We start from the raw sequence: 12,734 nt of genomic DNA, 5'->3' as shown, positions 1-12,734 counted from the left end.
TATCTTTCAAAACGGAAATTTTAAAATCTCGTTTTTTTTTTTTTTTTTTTGCCTTTTCTGGAAATTAGTGAAGGCAGCGCATCAAAGGTGCGCAATGCTGGTGCGAACCCGGGAGCGCTCCGATGTGTGCTCCAAGGTGCGGCGTGCACGAAGTCCGAGCCCGGTTTGCCCCGGGTGCGCACCTCGCGTGCACCTTCGCCGGGGTGAGCACCTTGGTGTGCAGACCTTGGTTGGGTTGCGCGCCCTGGTGCGCACCAAGGAGCGCTCTGAAGTGTGCTCCAAGGTGCGGCGTGCACGAAGTCGGAGCCCGGTTTGCCCCGGGTGTGCACCTCGGGTGCGCACCTCGCGTGCACCTTCGCTGCGGTGGGCACCTTGGCTGGGTTGCGCGCCTTGGTGGGCACCATGCAGTGCACGAAGTCGGAGCCCGGATTGCCCCGGGCGCGCACCTCCGCCAGGGTGGGCACCTTGGTGCGCACAACTTGCCTGGGCTGCGCACCAGGAAGGGCTCAAGATGGCACCCGCGTTCCGTTTTTTTCACTATCTTTCAGAACGGAAATTTTAAAATCTCGTTTTTTTTTGCCTTTTCTGGAAATTAGTGAAGGCAGCGCATCAAAGGTGCGCAACGCTGGTGCGAACCTGGGAGTGCTCCGATGTGTGCTCCAAGGTGCGGCGTGCACGAAGTCGGACCCCGGTTTGCCCCGGGTGCGCACCTCGCGTGCACCTTGGTGCGCACACCTTGGCTGGGTTGCGCGCCCTGGTGGGCACCATGGTGCGCACCAAGGAGCGCTCCGAAGTGTGCTCCAAGGTGCGGCGTGCACGAAGTCGGAGCCCGGTTTGCCCCGGGTGCGCACCTCGCGTGCACCTTCGCCGCGGTGGGCACCATGGCGTGCACGAAGTCGGAGCCCGGTTTGCCCCGGGTGCGCACCTCGCGTGCACCTTCGCCGGGGTGGGCACCTTGGTGTGCAGACCTTGGCTGGGTTGCGCGCCCTGGTGGGCACCATGGTGCGCACCAAGGAGCGCTCCGAAGTGTGCTCCAAGGTGCGGCCTGCACGAAGTCGGAGCCCGGTTTGCCCCGCGTGTGCACCTCGGGTGGGCACCTTGGTGCGCATGCCTTGCCTGGGCTGCGCACTAGGGCGGGCTCAAGATGGCACCCGCGTTCCTTTTTTTTCACTATCTTTCAAAACGGAAATTTTAAAATCTCATTTTTGTTTGCCTTTTTCTGGAAATTAGTGAAGGCAGCGCATCAAAGGTGCGCACCTCGCTGCCCACCACGGTGCGCAACGCCGGTGGGCACCCGGGAGTGCTTCGAAGTGTGCTCCAAGGTGCTGCGTGCACGTTGTCGGAGCCCGGTTTGCCCCGGGTGCGCACCTCGCGTGCACCTTCGTCGGGGTGGGCACCTTGGCTGGGTTTGCCCCGGCTGCGCTCCGAAGCGGGGTTATTGGAGCGCCGCCTCTTTTTTTGTCGGAGCGTTTGGTGGGGTTTCTCGCATTGGCTCTTCCGAGGCCCGGTTGCCACCCTGGCGCGCACGAAGTCGGAAGTAGGGTTAATTGCCCGGGTGCGCACCTTTGCCAGGGTGGGCACCTTACCTGGGCTGCGCACCAGGGCGGGCTCAAGATGGCACGCGCGTTCCGTTTTTTTCACTATCTTTCAAAACGGAAATTTTAAAATCTCCTTTTTTTTTTGCCTTTTCTGGAAATTAGTGAAGGCAGCGCATCAAAGGTGCGCACCTCGCTGCCCACCTTGGTGTGCTCTGAGGTGCGCACCCGGGAGCGCTACGAAGTGTGCTCCAAGGTGCGGCGTGCACGTTGTCGGAGCCCGGTTTGCCCCGGGTGCGCACCTCGCCTGCACCTTGGCCGGGGTGGGCACCTTGGCTGGGTTTGCCCAGGGTGCGCTCCGAAGCGGGGTTACTGGAGCGCCCCCTCTTTTTTTGTCAGAGCGTTTGGTGGGGTTTCTCGCATTGGCTCTTCCCAGGCCCGGTTGTTGGGTGCGCTCCCACCCTGGCGCGCGCGAAGTTGGAAGTTGGGTTAATTGCCCGGGCGCGCACCTTCGCCAGGGTGGGCACCTTGGTGCGCACACCTTGGCTGGGCTGCGCACCAGGGCGGGCTCAAGATGGCACCAGCATTCCCTTTTTCTCACTATCTTTCAAAACGGAAATTTTAAAATCTCGTTTTTTTTTTGCCTTTTATGGAAATTAGTGAAGGCATCGCATCAAAGGTGCGCACCTCGCTGCCCACCTTGGTGTGCTCCGAGGTGCCCACCACGGTGCGCAACGCCGGTGCGAACCCGGGAGCGCCCCGATGTGTGCTCCAAGGTGCGGCGTGCACGAAGTCGGACCCCGGTTTGCCCCGGGTGCGCACCTCGCGTGCACCTTGGTGCGCACACCTTGGCTGGGTTGCGCGGCCTGGTGGGCACCATGGTGCGCACCAAGGAGCGCTCCGAAGTGTGCTCCAAGGTGCGGCGTGCACGAAGTCGGAGCCCGGTTTGCCCCGGGTACGCACCTCGCGTGCACCTTCGCCGGGGTGGGCACCTCGGCTGGGTTGCGCGCCCTGGTGCGCACCAAGGAGCGCTCCGAAGTGTGCTCCAAGGTGCGGCGTGCACGAAGTCGGAGCCCGGTTTGCCCCGGGTGCGCACCTTCGCCGCGGTGCGCACCATGGCGTGCACGAAGTCGGAGCCCGGTTTGCCCCGGGTGCGCACCTCGCGTGCACCTTCGGCGGGGTTGCGCGCCCTGGTGGGCACCATGGTGCGCACCAAGGAGCGCTCCGAAGTGTGCTCCAAGGTGCGGCGTGCACGAAGTCGGAGCCCGGTTTGCCCCGGGTGCGCACCTCGCGTGCACCTTCGCCGCGGTGGGCACCATGGCGTGCACGAAGTCGGAGCCCGGTTTGCCCCGGGTGCGCACCTCGCGTGCACCTTCGCCGGGGTGGGCACCTCGGCTGGGTTGCGCGCCCTGGTGCGCACCAAGGAGCGCTCCGAAGTGTGCTCCAAGGTGCGGCGTGCACGAAGTCGGAGCCCGGTTTGCCCCGGGTGCGCACCTCGCGTGCACCTTCGCCAGGGTGGGCACCTCGGTGCGCACACCTTCTCAATGTTTTCTTGCCTTTTCTGGAAATTGGTGAAGGCAGCGCATCAAAGGTGCGCACCTCGGTGTGCTCCGAGGTGCGAACCCGAGAGCGCTCCGAGGTGCCCACGAAGTCGAAAGTCGGGTTAATTGCATTGTTTTCCCCGGGTGCGCTCCGAGGTGCGCAACATCGGCGCGCACCAAGGAGGGCTCCGAAGTGTGCTCCAAGGTGCGCACGATGGCGTGCACCTCTGGTGCGCACGATTCGGAGCTCGGTTTGACCGGGGTGCGCACACCTTGGCTGGGTTGCGCACCTTTTGTGCGCTCCAAGGTGCGCACGAAGTCGGAGCTCGGTTTGCCCCGGGTGCGCACCTTCGCCAGGGTGCGCACCTTGATGCGCACGCCTTGGCTGGGCTGCGCACCTTGGTGGGCGCCATGGTGCGCACCTTTCGTGCGCTCCAAGGTGCGCACGAAGTCGGAGCTCGGTTTGCCCCGGGTGCGCACCTTGGTGGGCGCCATGGTGCACTCCGAGGTGCCCAAGATTGGTGCGCACCAAGGAGCGCTCCGAAGTGCGCTCCAAGGTGCGCGCGAAGTCGAAAGTTGGGTTAATTGTCCGGTTTGCCTCGGGTGCGCACCTTGCGTGCACCTTCGCCAGGGTGGGCGCCTTGGTGCGCACACCTTGGCTGGGCTGCGCACACCTTGGCACCCGCGTTTCCTTCATTTTAAATTTTTTTTTTTTACAATCTCTCAAGTGGGAAATTCTATAATCTCAACTTTTTTTGCCTTTTCAGGAAACTTTTGAATGGAGCGCATCATTGGTGCGCTCCGAAGTGTGCTCCAAAGCTCTCTCCAGCTGCGTGCACCTGCCCCGGCCGCGCACCCGGCCCCGCCCAGCTTCGCTCACCTGTCCCGGGCGTCTGGTGCGGAACCTTAGAGTAAGAAACATCACCGTGCACCTTGGCCAACGTGCGCGACTCGACCGAGCGCGCACTGGCCGAGGTGCACACCGATTTCACCTGGGTGCGCGCGCAGCACCTCGGGCGCACCGGGGTGCGCGCACAACGCCCGGGTTGCACCGTGGCCTGTGTGCTCGGGGCGCCTCGGGTGCGCGCTCGGTGTCGCCCCCGCGCGCGCGGTAGTGCGGGCAGCGCACCCCGGCCCGGCCCGGCCCCGACGAGAACGCAAACGGGCAAAAGGTTTATTCAAATAGCATTGCGATGCCCGGCGAAAAACTAAAAAAGGGTGCAACACCGGGACTTCCCGGGAGGTCACCCATCCCAGTACTACTCCGGCCCAAGCGCGCTTAACTGCGGAGTTCTGATGGGATCCGGTGCACTAACGCTGGTATGATCGCACCCGTTATGAGCTTGTCGCAGTGTGTACTTAGCAAACCGCGACCCACGTGCGAATCCACCCCGGCCACCCACCCCCGTCGAGGTGCACACCCTCCCTCGCGAAGTGCGCCCCGTTCGCCAAGTGTGAGCCCTGCCCGGGTGCGCGCACCTTGCTAGGGCGTCGGGTGTGCACCCGGCCCGGCCTACGTGCGTGCACCTGGAGGGGGCGTCGTGTGCGTGCAGTGTCCCGTCTGCAACGCGGTGCCCACACACCACCTCGGGCGCAACGACCTGCGCTCACATGTGGGCCGAGTGCACCTTGGTGCATGTTCGGGGCGCCTCGGGTGCACGCTCGATCTTGCCCCGGTGCACCAAGGCGCTCGGTTTGCCCCGGGTGCGCACTTGGTGCAAGGTGGGCACCCAAAATAGGGATCAAGCACCAAAACACAAGTTTCGGGATGCAAAATGGGACCCAAGGACCACAAATGCGTTCCAAGACCCATGATGGGTCCACGAGAACAAAAATGTGTTCCGAGACTTAATAAACAAATATTGGGTTTTAGGAGAAGAAACATGCTCTGATGCCCAAAACGAGAATCGACCCCGAAAAGGCCACAGGCCAAAAGTGGGATGCGAGACAAAAAAAAATGGGACCCGAGGACCAAAATTGGGTTCCCAGGTCGAAGACAGGGCAACCGGACAAGAAACGACCTCTAAGGCTCGAAATGAGTCCCGACGACTAAAACTTGACAAGAAGCACCCATCAGGCACCCAACTCGACACCCATGGGATGCCGACCCACCCGGGCTTCCACCTAGCACACCTTGGCACCCACCCACCCTCGCACCCAACCTCGCACCCAACTTAGCACCTTTGAACCCACATTGGCACTCACCCTGACCCTGGCACCTTGGAACCCACATTGGCACTCACCTTGACCCTGGCACCCACCTTTGCACTCACCTTGGGACCCACCCTGGCTCCCACCTCGGCACCCACCCAGACACCCACCTTGGTTCCTTGGCACCCACCTTGGATCCTTGGCACCCACCCCGACACCCACCTTGGCACGCAACTTGGCTACTTGCCACCCACCTTGGCTCCTTGACGCCCACCCCGACAACCACCCCGTGACCTACCCTGGCTAGGGTTGGTGCACACCCACCCTGGTGCCCACCTTGGCACCCACCCTATGACCCACCTTGGCACGCACCTTAGTACCCACCCCGTTACCCACCCTAGGACCCACCCCGTGACCCACCTTGGCCAGGGTGGGTGCCTTGGTGCGCACAACTTGCCTGGGCTGCACACCAGGGCGGGCTCAAGATGGCACCCGCGTTCCGTTTTTTTCACTATCTTTCAAAACGGAAATTTTAAAATCTCATTTTTTTCTTTTTTTTGCCTTTTCTGGAAATTAGTGAAGGCAGCGCATCAAAGGTGCGCAATGCTGGTGCGAACCTGGGAGCGCTCCGATGTGTGCTCCAAGGTGCGGCGTGCACGAAGTCCGAGCCCGGTTTGCCCCGGGTGCGCACCTCGCGTGCACCTTCGCCGGGGTGAGCACCTTGGCTGGGTTGCGCGCCCTGGTGCGTACCAAGGAGCGCTCTGAAGTGTGCTCCAAGGTGCGGCGTGCACGAAGTCGGAGCCCGGTTTGCCCCGGGTGTGCACCTCGGGTGCGCACCTCGCGTGCACCTTCGCTGCGGTGGGCACCTTGGCTGGGTTGCGCGCCTTGGTGGGCACCATGCAGTGCACGAAGTCGGAGCCCGGTTTGCCCCGGGCGCGCACCTCCGCCAGGGTGGGCACCTTGGTGCGCACAACTTGCCTGGGCTGCGCACCAGGAAGGGCTCAAGATGGCACCCGCGTTCCGTTTTTTTCACTATCTTTCAGAACGGAAATTTTAAAATATCGTTTTTTTTTGCCTTTTCTGGAAATTAGTGAAGGCAGCGCATCAAAGGTGCGCAACGCTGGTGCGAACCTGGGAGCGCTCCGATGTGTGCTCCAAGGTGCGGCGTGCACAAAGTCGGAGCCCGGTTTGCCCCGGGTGCGCCCTGGTGGGCACCATGGTGCGCACCAAGGAGCGCTCCGAAGTGTGCTCCAAGGTGCGGCCTGCACGAAGTCGGAGCCCGGTTTGCCCCGGGTGTGCACCTCGGGTGGGCACCTTGGTGCGCATGCCTTGCCTGGGCTGCGCACCAGGGCGGGCTCAAGATGGCACCCGCGTTCCTTTTTTTTCACTATCTTTCAAAACGGAAATTTTAAAATCTCATTTTTTTTTGCCTTTTTCTGGAAATTAGTGAAGGCAGCGCATCAAAGGTGCGCACCTCGCTGCCCACCACGGTGCGCAACGCCGGTGGGCACCCGGGAGTGCTTCGAAGTGTGCTCCAAGGTGTTGCGTGCACGTTGTCGGAGCCCGGTTTGCCCCGGGTGCGCACCTCGCGTGCACCTTCGTCGGGGTGGGCACCTTGGCTTGGTTTGCCCCGGCTGCGCTCCGAAGCGGGGTTATTGGAGCGCCGCCTCTTTTTTTGTCGGAGCGTTTGGTGGGGTTTCTCGCATTGGCTCTTCCGAGGCCCGGTTGCCACCCTGGCGCGCACGAAGTCGGAAGTAGGGTTAATTGCCCGGGTGCGCACCTTTGCCAGGGTGGCACCTTACCTGGGCTGCGCACCAGGGCGGGCTCAAGATGGCACGCGCGTTCCGTTTTTTTCACTATCTTTCAAAACGGAAATTTTAAAATCTCCTTTTTTTTTTGCCTTTTCTGGAAATTAGTGAAGGCAGCGCATCAAAGGTGCGCACCTCGCTGCCCACCTTGGTGTGCTCTGAGGTGCGCACCCGGGAGCGCTACGAAGTGTGCTCCAAGGTGCGGCGTGCACGTTGTCGGAGCCCGGTTTGCCCCGGGTGCGCACCTCGCCTGCACCTTGGCCGGGGTGGGCACCTTGGCTGGGTTTGCCCAGGGTGCGCTCCGAAGCGGGGTTACTGGAGCGCCCCCTCTTTTTTTGTCAGAGAGTTTGGTGGGGTTTCTCGCATTGGCTCTTCCCAGGCCCGGTTGTTGGGTGCGCTCCCACCCTGGCGCGCGCGAAGTTGGAAGTTGGGTTAATTGCCCGGGCGCGCACCTTCGCCAGGGTGGGCACCTTGGTGCGCAAACCTTGGCTGGGCTGCGCACCAGGGCGGGCTCAAGATGGCACCAGCATTCCCTTTTTCTCACTATCTTTCAAAACGGAAATTTTAAAATCTCGTTTTTTTTTTGCCTTTTATGGAAATTAGTGAAGGCATCGCATCAAAGGTGCGCACCTCGCTGCCCACCTTGGTGTGCTCCGAGGTGCCCACCACGGTGCGCAACGCCGGTGCGAACCCGGGAGCGCCCCGATGTGTGCTCCAAGGTGCGGCGTGCACGAAGTCGGACCCCGGTTTGCCCCGGGTGCGCACCTCGCGTGCACCTTGGTGCGCACACCTTGGCTGGGTTGCGCGGCCTGGTGGGCACCATGGTGCGCACCAAGGAGCGCTCCGAAGTGTGCTCCAAGGTGCGGCGTGCACGAAGTCGGAGCCCGGTTTGCCCCGGGTGCGCACCTTCGCCGCGGTGGGCACCATGGCGTGCACGAAGTCGGAGCCCGGTTTGCCCCGGGTGCGCACCTCGCGTGCACCTTCGCCGGGGTGGGCACCTCGGCTGGGTTGCGCGCCCTGGTGCGCACCAAGGAGCGCTCTGAAGTGTGCTCCAAGGTGCGGCGTGCACGAAGTCGGAGCCCGGTTTGCCCCGGGTGTGCACCTCGCGTGCACCTTCGCTGCGGTGGGCACCTTGGCTGGGTTGCGCGCCTTGGTGGGCACCATGCAGTGCACGAAGTCGGAGCCCGGTTTGCCCCGGGCGCGCACCTCCGCCAGGGTGGGCACCTTGGTGCGCACAACTTGCCTGGGCTGCGCACCAGGAAGGGCTCAAGATGGCACCCGCGTTCCGTTTTTTTCACTATCTTTCAGAACGGAAATTTTAAAATATCGTTTTTTTTTGCCTTTTCTGGAAATTAGTGAAGGCAGCGCATCAAAGGTGCGCAACGCTGGTGCGAACCTGGGAGCGCTCCGATGTGTGCTCCAAGGTGCGGCGTGCACGAAGTCGGACCCCGGTTTGCCCCGGGTGCGCACCTCGCGTGCACCTTGGTGCGCACACCTTGGCTGGGTTGCGCGCCCTGGTGGGCACCATGGTGCGCACCAAGGAGCGCTCCGAAGTGTGCTCCAAGGTGCGGCGTGCACGAAGTCGGAGCCCGGTTTGCCCCGGGTGCGCACCTCGCGTGCACCTTCGCCGCGGTGGGCACCATGGCGTGCACGAAGTCGGAGCCCGGTTTGCCCCGGGTGCGCACCTCGCGTGCACCTTCGCCGGGGTGGGCACCTTGGTGTGCAGACCTTGGCTGGGTTGCGCGCCCTGGTGGGCACCATGGTGCGCACCAAGGAGCGCTCCGAAGTGTGCTCCAAGGTGCGGCCTGCACGAAGTCGGAGCCCGGTTTGCCCCGGGTGTGCACCTCGGGTGGGCACCTTGGTGCGCATGCCTTGCCTGGGCTGCGCACCAGGGCGGGCTCAAGATGGCACCCGCGTTCCTTTTTTTTCACTATCTTTCAAAACGGAAATTTTAAAATCTCATTTTTTTTTGCCTTTTTCTGGAAATTAGTGAAGGCAGCGCATCAAAGGTGCGCACCTCGCTGCCCACCACGGTGCGCAACGCCGGTGGGCACCCGGGAGTGCTTCGAAGTGTGCTCCAAGGTGCTGCGTGCACGTTGTCGGAGCCCGGTTTGCCCCGGGTGCGCACCTCGCGTGCACCTTCGTCGGGGTGGGCACCTTGGCTGGGTTTGCCCCGGCTGCGCTCCGAAGCGGGGTTATTGGAGCGCCGCCTCTTTTTTTGTCGGAGCGTTTGGTGGGGTTTCTCGCATTGGCTCTTCCGAGGCCCGGTTGCCACCCTGGCGCGCACGAAGTCGGAAGTAGGGTTAATTGCCCGGGTGCGCACCTTTGCCAGGGTGGGCACCTTACCTGGGCTGCGCACCAGGGCGGGCTCAAGATGGCACGCGCGTTCCGTTTTTTTCACTATCTTTCAAAACGGAAATTTTAAAATCTCCTTTTTTTTTTGCCTTTTCTGGAAATTAGTGAAGGCAGCGCATCAAAGGTGCGCACCTCGCTGCCCACCTTGGTGTGCTCTGAGGTGCGCACCCGAGAGCGCTACGAAGTGTGCTCCAAGGTGCGGCGTGCACGTTGTCGGAGCCCGGTTTGCCCCGGGTGCGCACCTCGCCTGCACCTTGGCCGGGGTGGGCACCTTGGCTGGGTTTGCCCAGGGTGCGCTCCGAAGCGGGGTTACTGGAGCGCCCCCTCTTTTTTTGTCAGAGCGTTTGGTGGGGTTTCTCGCATTGGCTCTTCCCAGGCCCGGTTGTTGGGTGCGCTCCCACCCTGGCGCGCGCGAAGTTGGAAGTTGGGTTAATTGCCCGGGCGCGCACCTTCGCCAGGGTGGGCACCTTGGTGCGCACACCTTGGCTGGGCTGCGCACCAGGGCGGGCTCAAGATGGCACCAGCATTCCCTTTTTCTCACTATCTTTCAAAACGGAAATTTTAAAATCTCGTTTTTTTTTTGCCTTTTATGGAAATTAGTGAAGGCATCGCATCAAAGGTGCGCACCTCGCTGCCCACCTTGGTGTGCTCCGAGGTGCCCACCACGGTGCGCAACGCCGGTGCGAACCCGGGAGCGCCCCGATGTGTGCTCCAAGGTGCGGCGTGCACGAAGTCGGACCCCGGTTTGCCCCGGGTGCGCACCTCGCGTGCACCTTGGTGCGCACACCTTGGCTGGGTTGCGCGGCCTGGTGGGCACCATGGTGCGCACCAAGGAGCGCTCCGAAGTGTGCTCCAAGGTGCGGCGTGCACGAAGTCGGAGCCCGGTTTGCCCCGGGTACGCACCTCGCGTGCACCTTCGCCGGGGTGGGCACCTCGGCTGGGTTGCGCGCCCTGGTGCGCACCAAGGAGCGCTCCGAAGTGTGCTCCAAGGTGCGGCGTGCACGAAGTCGGAGCCCGGTTTGCCCCGGGTGCGCACCTTCGCCGCGGTGCGCACCATGGCGTGCACGAAGTCGGAGCCCGGTTTGCCCCGGGTGCGCACCTCGCGTGCACCTTCGGCGGGGTTGCGCGCCCTGGTGGGCACCATGGTGCGCACCAAGGAGCGCTCCGAAGTGTGCTCCAAGGTGCGGCGTGCACGAAGTCGGAGCCCGGTTTGCCCCGGGTGCGCACCTCGCGTGCACCTTCGGCGGGGTTGCGCGCCCTGGTGGGCACCATGGTGCGCACCAAGGAGCGCTCCGAAGTGTGCTCCAAGGTGCGGCGTGCACGAAGTCGGAGCCCGGTTTGCCCCGGGTGCGCACCTCGCGTGCACCTTCGCCGCGGTGGGCACCATGGCGTGCACGAAGTCGGAGCCCGGTTTGCCCCGGGTGCGCACCTCGCGTGCACCTTCGCCGGGGTGGGCACCTCGGCTGGGTTGCGCGCCCTGGTGCGCACCAAGGAGCGCTCCGAAGTGTGCTCCAAGGTGCGGCGTGCACGAAGTCGGAGCCCGGTTTGCCCCGGGTGCGCACCTCGCGTGCACCTTCGCCAGGGTGGGCACCTCGGTGCGCACACCTTCTCAATGTTTTCTTGCCTTTTCTGGAAATTGGTGAAGGCAGCGCATCAAAGGTGCGCACCTCGGTGTGCTCCGAGGTGCGAACCCGAGAGCGCTCCGAGGTGCCCACGAAGTCGAAAGTCGGGTTAATTGCATTGTTTTCCCCGGGTGCGCTCCGAGGTGCGCAACATCGGCGCGCACCAAGGAGGGCTCCGAAGTGTGCTCCAAGGTGCGCACGATGGCGTGCACCTCTGGTGCGCACGATTCGGAGCTCGGTTTGACCGGGGTGCGCACACCTTGGCTGGGTTGCGCACCTTTTGTGCGCTCCAAGGTGCGCACGAAGTCGGAGCTCGGTTTGCCCCGGGTGCGCACCTTCGCCAGGGTGCGCACCTTGATGCGCACGCCTTGGCTGGGCTGCGCACCTTGGTGGGCGCCATGGTGCGCACCTTTCGTGCGCTCCAAGGTGCGCACGAAGTCGGAGCTCGGTTTGCCCCGGGTGCGCACCTTGGTGGGCGCCATGGTGCACTCCGAGGTGCCCAAGATTGGTGCGCACCAAGGAGCGCTCCGAAGTGCGCTCCAAGGTGCGCGCGAAGTCGAAAGTTGGGTTAATTGTCCGGTTTGCCTCGGGTGCGCACCTTGCGTGCACCTTCGCCAGGGTGGGCGCCTTGGTGCGCACACCTTGGCTGGGCTGCGCACACCTTGGCACCCGCGTTTCCTTCATTTTAAATTTTTTTTTTTTACAATCTCTCAAGTGGGAAATTCTATAATCTCAACTTTTTTTGCCTTTTCAGGAAACTTTTGAATGGAGCGCATCATTGGTGCGCTCCGAAGTGTGCTCCAAAGCTCTCTCCAGCTGCGTGCACCTGCCCTGGCCGCGCACCCGGCCCCGCCCAGCTTCGCTCACCTGTCCCGGGCGTCTGGTGCGGAACCTTAGAGTAAGAAACATCACCGTGCACCTTGGCCAACGTGCGCGACTCGACCGAGCGCGCACTGGCCGAGGTGCACACCGATTTCACCTGGGTGCGCGCGCAGCACCTCGGGCGCACCGGGGTGCGCGCACAACGCCCGGGTTGCACCGTGGCCTGTGTGCTCGGGGTGCCTCGGGTGCGCGCTCGGTGTCGCCCCCGCGCGCGCGGTAGTGCGGGCAGCGCACCCCGGCCCGGCCCGGCCCCGACGAGAACGCAAACGGGCAAAAGGTTTATTCAAATAGCATTGCGACGCCCGGCGAAAAACTAAAAAAGGGTGCAACACCGGGACTTCCCGGGAGGTCACCCATCCCAGTACTACTCCGGCCCAAGCGCGCTTAACTGCGGAGTTCTGATGGGATCCGGTGCACTAATGCTGGTATGATCGCACCCGTTATGAGCTTGTCGCAGTGTGTACTTAGCAAACCGCGACCCACGTGCGAATCCACCCCGGCCACCCACCCCCGTCGAGGTGCACACCCTCCCTCGCGAAGTGCGCCCCGTTCGCCAAGTGTGAGCCCTGCCCGGGTGCGCGCACCTTGCTAGGGCGTCGGGTGTGCACCCGGCCCGGCCTACGTGCGTGCACCTGGAGGGGGCGTCGTGTGCGTGCAGTGTCCCGTCTGCAACGCGGTGCCCACACACCACCTCGGGCGCAACGACCTGCGCTCACATGTGGGCCGAGTGCACCTTGGTGCATGTTCGGGGCGCCTCGGGTGCACGCTCGATCTTGCCCCGGTGCACCAAGGCGCTCGGTTTGCCCCGGGTGCGCACTTGGTGCAAGGTGGGCACCCAAA

At 63.2% G+C, this 12,734-nt stretch overlaps 2 non-coding genes across 2 annotated transcripts; both read right to left on the bottom strand.

The window, feature by feature from the left end:
* Nucleotides 1-4,291: 4,291 nt before the first annotated feature.
* LOC131861569 (5S ribosomal RNA) lies at nucleotides 4,292-4,410 on the bottom strand. The gene has a single exon (XR_009360641.1). It is a non-coding gene; the product is annotated as a 5S ribosomal RNA (ribosomal RNA).
* A 7,804-nt stretch (nucleotides 4,411-12,214) lies between these two features.
* LOC131861371 (5S ribosomal RNA) lies at nucleotides 12,215-12,333 on the bottom strand. Its single transcript, XR_009360445.1, has one exon. It is a non-coding gene; the product is annotated as a 5S ribosomal RNA (ribosomal RNA).
* Between the last annotated feature and the right edge of the window lie 401 nt (nucleotides 12,334-12,734).

Source organism: Cryptomeria japonica, unplaced genomic scaffold (assembly GCF_030272615.1).
Source record: "Cryptomeria japonica unplaced genomic scaffold, Sugi_1.0 HiC_scaffold_26, whole genome shotgun sequence".
Lineage (NCBI taxonomy): Eukaryota > Viridiplantae > Streptophyta > Pinopsida > Cupressales > Cupressaceae > Cryptomeria > Cryptomeria japonica.
The sequence above is the reverse complement of the archived record's forward strand: the minus strand, read 5'-3'. Positions and strand labels throughout refer to the sequence as shown.